This window comes from Carlito syrichta, unplaced genomic scaffold (assembly GCF_000164805.1).
Source record: "Carlito syrichta isolate Samal-C Ts95f unplaced genomic scaffold, Tarsius_syrichta-2.0.1 Scaffold305870, whole genome shotgun sequence".
In the NCBI taxonomy this organism is placed as follows: domain Eukaryota; kingdom Metazoa; phylum Chordata; class Mammalia; order Primates; family Tarsiidae; genus Carlito; species Carlito syrichta.
Genome location: NW_007249966.1, coordinates 109,977 through 117,917, shown reverse-complemented (window position 1 = coordinate 117,917; position 7,941 = coordinate 109,977). Strand labels below are relative to the sequence as shown.

The 7,941-nt window shown below is 39.8% G+C and overlaps 1 pseudogene across 1 annotated transcript; it reads left to right on the top strand.

The window, feature by feature from the left end:
• The first annotated feature begins 5,202 nt into the window (after window positions 1-5,202).
• LOC103265151 lies at window positions 5,203-5,677 on the top strand (annotated as a pseudogene). The gene has a single exon (XR_504618.1). The product of XR_504618.1 is annotated as a 40S ribosomal protein S23 pseudogene (transcript).
• Window positions 5,678-7,941: the final 2,264 nt, after the last annotated feature.

Sequence of the window (7,941 nt, the reverse complement as noted above, 5' to 3'; positions counted from 1 at the left end):
GAATTGAGAAATAGTGAGTACCTCTCATGACATGGCAAAATTTGTATTGGCAGATTCTATGTCCTCTGTGTAAAGTTGTGAAGGTAGTATCCTACATAACTTCTGAGGGGGGGAGTCAGCATTAACAGACCTCAGTGTGAATGATGCCCCTGGAGTTGTGCAGTTCAGGGCAGTAATCCTGAGGGCATGCATACACACACACAGCATATACACAAACACGCAATATGACATATATATATGAATTATGCTTGCATACATGGCATACATATACACACATACATATATACATATACACACATGCACACACATTTTCCCAGGTTTGGGGGAAAAATTGTTGCTAAAATTGGAATGGCAAAATTTGCTGATATTATGTTCTTATTAATAGTTACAAGTAAGGATTTCAGCATTCAAAAACTTTTATATTGAATACATTTTAAGTAGCAATGCACTTTTATAAAAGAATATAGCTATAATATACTATAACTCTTCAAGTAACATTAAATCTTTTATTATTTCTGGTGCTCAAGTTCATTGCTTAGAAAGAATGTCCACTAGGCATGCTAAAACCTATCTAGGGGGAAAAAAATAAAATGAACCTATTACAGTCGGTGCCAGTTATTTCAGTGCAATTAATCTATAAAAGTTTTATAATGCAGGTGAGTGTCCAAGTTGAAAGCAATGCAGTAACTCTCTTCCCAAAACAGAGTGGTCTGACACAAACTACACCTTTTGAAGTTGCTGCAGAGTTACTATCATTGGCTTAAAATATAAAATAATATCTGACATGTCCAAACAGTCACAGAGAATAATTTAGACTGACGGGTTTAAAGGAGATGCAGACTTGCCTGAGCTTGGTATTTGTAAATGAGATCTGATTTCTTTTAAACCTTATTTGAATGTGGATTAAACCTTATAAATATAGACTGTTAGATGCTACTTGGTGGGAAGTAAAAGCACAGCTGCCTCTTGTATTTACAAATGGTCCAAAATAACCATATCTGTGCAGATTAAATAATAATAAATGTTCTCACATGTCCCCTGCCAACACACTCTTAACTTTATTAAAAAGCAAAAGATAAAAAAAAACTCATCTGTTGATATAACTGACATAGGAGTAGAGTATGTCATATTTTATATGAAAGCACTATAATTTAGGAATGTGACTCTTAACAGAAAAATAAGATTTAGCTGATCTTAAGATGTACTGGCCAGGTGTGGGGGTGCATACCTATAGTCCCAGCAACTAGGGAGGCTGAGACTAGAGAATCACTATAGCCCAGGGGTTCAAAGGTGCAGTGCACTATGAACATGCCTGTGAAAAGCAACAGTGCTCCAGCCTGGGCAACATGGCAAGACTCTATCTCAAACACACACACACACACACGCACACACACACACACACACACACACACACACACACAGAGGCTTTTAAGCTCTGCAGTACCTTCCAAAGGAGCAAATGTGTTTCAGATCAATGGTGCCCTGTAGTATATGGGCTTTAAGTAGACAATGACCAAATAGTATGATTTGAGGACTTGCACACAGCCCCCTCCACAGTCCACAAATGGCTCTCACATCGAATTAGACTCAACATGCACTGCAAAAATTCATTCCAGTAGATTGAGAGATTGCCCTCTTAAAAGACACATGCCCAAGAGAAGGGACCCAGGGAAATGCTAAGTGGATTAGGCAATTATATCCTCTCTACTGAGAATTAGTGGTTCACTCAGTCTATTTTGATAGAAGAGGAGGAGTGGAAAGGACAAGGTACCAGAGTGTTAAGAATTGAATTAGAAGAATTCATCTTGAACATAAGTTGCAGGTGATAGTAGTATGAGCAGAATAGGGTAAAAACCACTTCAAGCAAGCACAGATCGTCAACATAGCTTCCAGAGCTGCAAGCAGGCAGCTACTTGGTTATGAGGACAAGGGGAAGGTCCCAGCAGGAAAACCCAGGACAACCAGCCCAGCGTTGGGACAGTCTGTATCAGATGGGAAAAGGTACCCAGAGCCAGTACTGCAATGGTTATATCTTTGTTTGGGGTCTTTAAATTTTCAATAAATCCACAAAGAGAATCAGTCACATAGTCTCCATATTCAGAAGATTTTATATAGTCAGTTTCCTTGCTACAGATTTGACTCTGGACAAGGGTAGTTTTTCAGTTGCAGTCCTTTGACAGATAACCAATTTGCCATATTATATCTGAGGGACTTTAGCATTAAAATGATCTTCGATGCCCCCAAACCAGGATGCACCCAAACCAAACATTTCAATCTTTGTCCGAAGAGGAAAGGCTGTGACCTGCCAGAAAGACTGACCTTGAATTCAGCCTGGGTGTTCAGGAAGCATCACTCAGAACTATTGATTTGAAGTTGGGAAGTGAATCAAGAAGTCAGTAACTGTCTAGGAGAAGCCTGTATCAGAACAGTTTCCCTCACTGTGTATACAATACAGGAAAGAAAATACATGGTCCAAATGTGGTGTCTCCAGTGAAAAAGCAGGAATGTGAGATGATGAAAAATACAACATAATGGAGTTGGTCTGAAAGCATTTAAAATCAATAGATCTGGGATTATGTGGCTTTAGCTAGCTGGTTGAGCATCTTTCCCTAAATCCATCTATGTTACCAAATAGCGATTTTCATTTTCGGTTTTTTAGTGCTCATTAACATCACAGTGTTTATTATGTACAAGGATATTGACAATATTATGACCATAGGTCATCAGTACTGTTGTCTCATGTAAAGGTGAGACTGAAATGGTTTGTGTTTGCATTGTTAAATGGTGTATGAAATAGAATGAATGCTATTGTGTAGAAAACTACAATGTTCATTATGAGTGCCAAAATCTGTCTTGAAGGCAGTTACACTCTGAAGTAGTCTTCAAATACTTTTAATACATTTATTTTACTCAGCCGGGCTCGGTGGCTCAGCCTGTAATCCCGCGCCTTTGGGAGGCTGAGGTGAGTGGATTGCCTGAGCCCGCGGGTTCGAGACCCGCCTGGACAGCAAGACCTCATCTCTATAATAAATCAAAAAATCACCTGGGCGTGGTAGTGCATACCTGTAATTCTGGCTACTTGGAAGGCTGAGGCGGAAGGATCACCGGAGCCCAGCAGGTCGAGGTTGCAGTGCCCGGGAGCGGCCACTGCACTCCAGTCTGTGCGACAGAGTGAGATCCCAACTCAAAAAAAAAAAATTTTATTTTACTCACACAGCCTGTAATCCCAGCACGTTGGGAGGGCAAGGCAAGAAGATTGCCTGAGTCCAGAGGTTCGAGACCAGCCTGGGCAACTTGGTAAGACCTCGTCTCTAACAATAAATCACAAAAAACTAGCCAGGTGTGGTGGCATGCATCTGTAGTTCTGGCTACTTGGAAGGCTGAGGTGGAAGGATCGCCCAGCAGCTTGAGGCTGCAGTGGCTGTGAGCATGCCGCTGAACTCCAGCCTGGGTGACAAGAGAGAGATTCCAACTAAAAAAAAAATTTTTTTAATAAATAATGTCCTTGAAAAAAAAAAGTGATCTTGGAGTTCTAGCATAACCTTGTACTCAAAGCTTCTCTATATCATTCCTGGAAAATGCTTAGTTAGTACAACCTGCCTCCTAAACCCAAGCCCTGAAATCAGCCTCAATTTAAATCCTGGCTGTACCACATACTAACCATATGACATTAGGGTTAACCTCTCTAGGTGTCAGATTTCTCAACTGAAGAATAGAATAGCTTCAGCATCATAGGGTTGTCCTAAGATAAGTAAGATGTTATATATAAAATAGCATAGAATATGGCATATAGAAATGTACAGTAAATGGTAGCTATTATCATTATCTACGCAAATTTCCTTCCTTTATTAAGCCCTACCTCATAAAGTAACCCTTGCCAGAATGTTCTATAAATAACAACTTTATTAAAAGCTTCTCAAAAGGAAATGCATTTGTTTGTGTCTTTGTTTAACACCAGGCTCCCAAAGCTTTGAATAATGCCTGGTGCATATCAGGCACTTAGTAGATCTTTGTTAAATAAATGTTGTTGAATTAAGTCTATTCCATTCCATCTGAGTGCTAAAATGCTATTATTTTCTGTGGATGAAAACAATAGAATAATTGGGAGAGATTATAAAATAAAAATAATGCAACCTGTGAGCATTTAAATCCAAATTTCAAATCATTTTATGTCCTAGTATCAGAAAATTTGAATATTCTTTATTTTGCCCCTTCAGGATCTGGGTTGAATGAATGCTGGCAAACATAGTGAGAGATGGGGTAGGTGTAAGAAAAAATAAAAAAAGACCCAAAGAATTTAGACTTAGCATGATATCTCTGCCTCTTTCATTGAGCAGAAGTTTTGTCTCCTTTTTTGTATTTTCCACAGTTCATCTTTTTATATTTCTCACCGGGCTCCATTTGATTAGCTGCTCAGTGTACCTACACTCTCAAATCACACCTAGTTGCATTGTTCCTTATGGCAAAATGTGCTATAGCTTCCAAGTTGCTATCATCCACAACTTTTGAAACTCACTTGGCTACATAAAAACTGATTTTTTAAAAAAAAACATGGTGAAATAATACCTTCCTCTGTAATGTCTAAAGCATTCGGGAAGCTTAAAGCAAATGAAGCAGTTAAGGCTTATTTGTTCAAAGAAGGCTCTGATTTGGCAATTCATCAATTTGAAAAGCAAAACATCATTATATGGGACTTAGAATAAAGCATCTTAGTAGTGTACCAAGCAGGACTTCAGACTGGTTTGGTGCCTAGGCTAATGGCATCGCAATTATGATGCTCTCTAAATGAAATACAAATTGCTTCAGTTTTTGCCTGTACATGTTCATACGGGACCTCAGCTCTCTGGCAAACTTCCTCCCAAGTATTCTGGAAGACCCCGGGGTGCTGGAGAGACATGGATGGATTTGACTTGGTAGGGCGGTAGACTAAAAAGGACTTGATGATGGATTGGCTAAGTGAGAAGGATAAAAAGGAGAAGGGCTTTCAGGTAACTGGCTTTGAGGACCAGGATAGATAGTGGTGCCAGTTAGTGAGATGGGGGGTGGGGGGGGTGGGTTATGGGGAACTGAAGAAGAACTGGTTTGGGTTGCACAGAAATATAAACTAGTGATCTAGAAAATTTGCAGGCGTTGGGAGAAGATTTCACATAGAAAGTGGAATAACAAAATGAGTTCAGTCACTCAGGCTGTGGCGCTGGCAGAATGGGCGAGTGTCCAAGCCCCCGTGCTGCCAGGAAGCTCCACAGCCATCGGCAGGACCAGAAGTGGCACAATAAGCAGTACAAGAAGGCACACTTGGGCACAGCCCTGGAGGCCAACTCCTCCAGGGGGTGAGTCCCACGCCAAGGGCATTGTGCTGGAGAAAGTAGGGGCCAAAGCCAAACAGCCTAACTCTGCCATCAGGAAGTGTGTCCTCGACCAGCTGACAAAGAGTAGCAGGAAGACCACAGCCTTCATGCCCAAAGACAGCTGTTTGCACTTCATTGAAGAGAATGATGAAGTTCTGGTTGCTGGATTTGGTTGGAAAGGTCATGCCATTGGTGATATCCCTGGAGTCTGCTTTAAGGTGGTCAAAGTAGCTAATGTCTCTCTTTTGGTCCTGTACAAAGGCAAGAAGGAAAAACCAAGATCATAAGTTGTGATGCTGGAAACACTGCAGTAATAAATTTTCATATGCTAATAAAAATAAATGAGCTCAAGAAAAAAAATATAAAATTTCCCAGTTATATGATACTTAAATTCCTTTTTTATACATTTAAAAATGCAATGTATTTTAAATTGCCAATACTTAAGATAAACTGAAATACTAGACTCATTATTACTATTAAATTTATGATGAAAAGTATTAGTGACAACTTTATTTTTTTTTATTTATTTATTTATTTTTTGAGTTGGAGTCTCACTCTGTCGCCCAGACTGGAGTGCAGTGGCCGCTCCCGGTCACCACAGCCTCGACCTGCTGGGCTCTGGCGATCCTTCCGCCTCAGCCTTTGAGTAGCTGGAATTACAGGCATGTGCTACCACACCCAGCTGATTTTTTGATTTATTGTAGAGATGAGGTCTCGCTGCCCAGGCGGGTCTCGAACCTTCAGGCTCAGGCAATCCACTCACCTCAGCCTCCCAAAGGCACAGGATTACAGGCTGAGCCACTGAGCCCAGCTAGTGACAACTTTACAGTGAGTGAGTAGATAGTTCTTCCAAGATATTTTAGGGAGTACATAAGCAAAAGTTTGGAAGACCACTGAAAAAAACCTAGGAAACATCCTACTCTGCATGAAGAAGTTCTAATATCATATGATATGTCTAGCAATAGAAAGGTTAAAGCATTTTTCAAAAGCCTCCTGCTTCTGTGGCAAACTACACACTAGTGTATTTCAGAGTTGAGGACAGTAAGTCCTTTAGTCAACTAGGAAAGCCAGGGTCACAAGTACATAAAATATGAGGCCAGGGTGAAGATACATAAGCAGTATTTCATCTTGTTTCCTATTTTTTTATAGCTTATGTGCCAGTCTAATGCTTAGCCATTTCCATTAGCATCACCAGTGAACCCTACTGAATACTACCTGACATTAAGGGAGCAAAACATTGTCTCGCTGCTAGGGTTAGGCAGATGCATAGAGTAATGTGACCCTGCTGCCCTGCATAAAGCGTCACTCCTGCTGAGTGAACAGCAATGTATCGGGATAGGGGCATCATGACAGAAGGTGAAAGGATGTCAAAGCTTAGCATGGGAAAGGTGGTATAGAGCAACAGACTACTGAAAGATGAATGTGCAGACAGATTTTAATTTCAACAAATATTTAATGAGCACCTACTCTGAGCTGGACCATCAGCAACATTGAAGTGATTGTCTTCAAGGCTGGCCACATGATAGAGCATTTTTAAAAACAACTCTGGGCTCCCCAGCAACTGCAGTCACCAGCCAGAATAAGGACTCACATCAATGTATAGAAAAATATTATTTTTCATTATTGAATAAAATTGAAAACACCTCCAGAGCCATCATCTCAAATTCTCCAAAGGACAAAGATGTCAGAACATATATGAGTTATGTGTTTGTATACATAGATGGGTTATTAACATGCAAGCATTTCCTGTCTTGGAACACTCAGAATCATGAGTATACTAAAATTGGTATTTAATGTTTCATTCTCAGTCTCTGCTACTGGAGATACTATTCCTCTGCAGCTTTTCCTGCCTTTATTTCTGTGTCCACACAAGACTCTTTCAGATTGCTTCCCCCACCCCACCCACTCCCACTACAAAGCTGTTCGGGTAGCACGAAGAAAGTGCAGAACAAAGAAACATACTTGATGCTGGTCTGCTTCCTGCACACACCTTTACTAATAGGTTCAACTATTAATAGATACTGTAATTTTTACTGTCTTTGCAAAAAATAATTATGATAAATTTATGTTTTCTTTTATTCTCTCAGGCTATTCCTATAGGACTCCTGCATCCCTATGCTAGATGGGAGGAGAGTGAGTTTTGCCTATCCTAGTGATAAATGACTTGCCAGTGATCTAATTTGTAAATAGCCTTGAATTTAAGAGCATTATCTAACCATGCTAATAGGTATGCATTTTATATCTTAGATGGGTAATTGGAGAGATTCTTTAGACCCCTATTCTCTATAGATTAGTTTTCCAGGAGATGAAAACAATATGAGTGTTTTTATTTTAACTATGGTGGTAGGAAATTATTCTAAAATATAAATGCATTATAATAGAACACAAGGCTGATATTTAACCTTTTGTGACTGAGAGTGATCATAATCATCATCAGTTGTTATTTAGAGACACTGGTGCTGAAGTCTCTTGATTTCCATGTTCTATGGCTCCCAGATGCTGTTTTTTTGTCTTTAGGTCAGTTTTTGTATTTCCTTTTTGCTCTTAGTTACACTAATACAAGCGAGACACACTAATCAAGCGAGACACACTA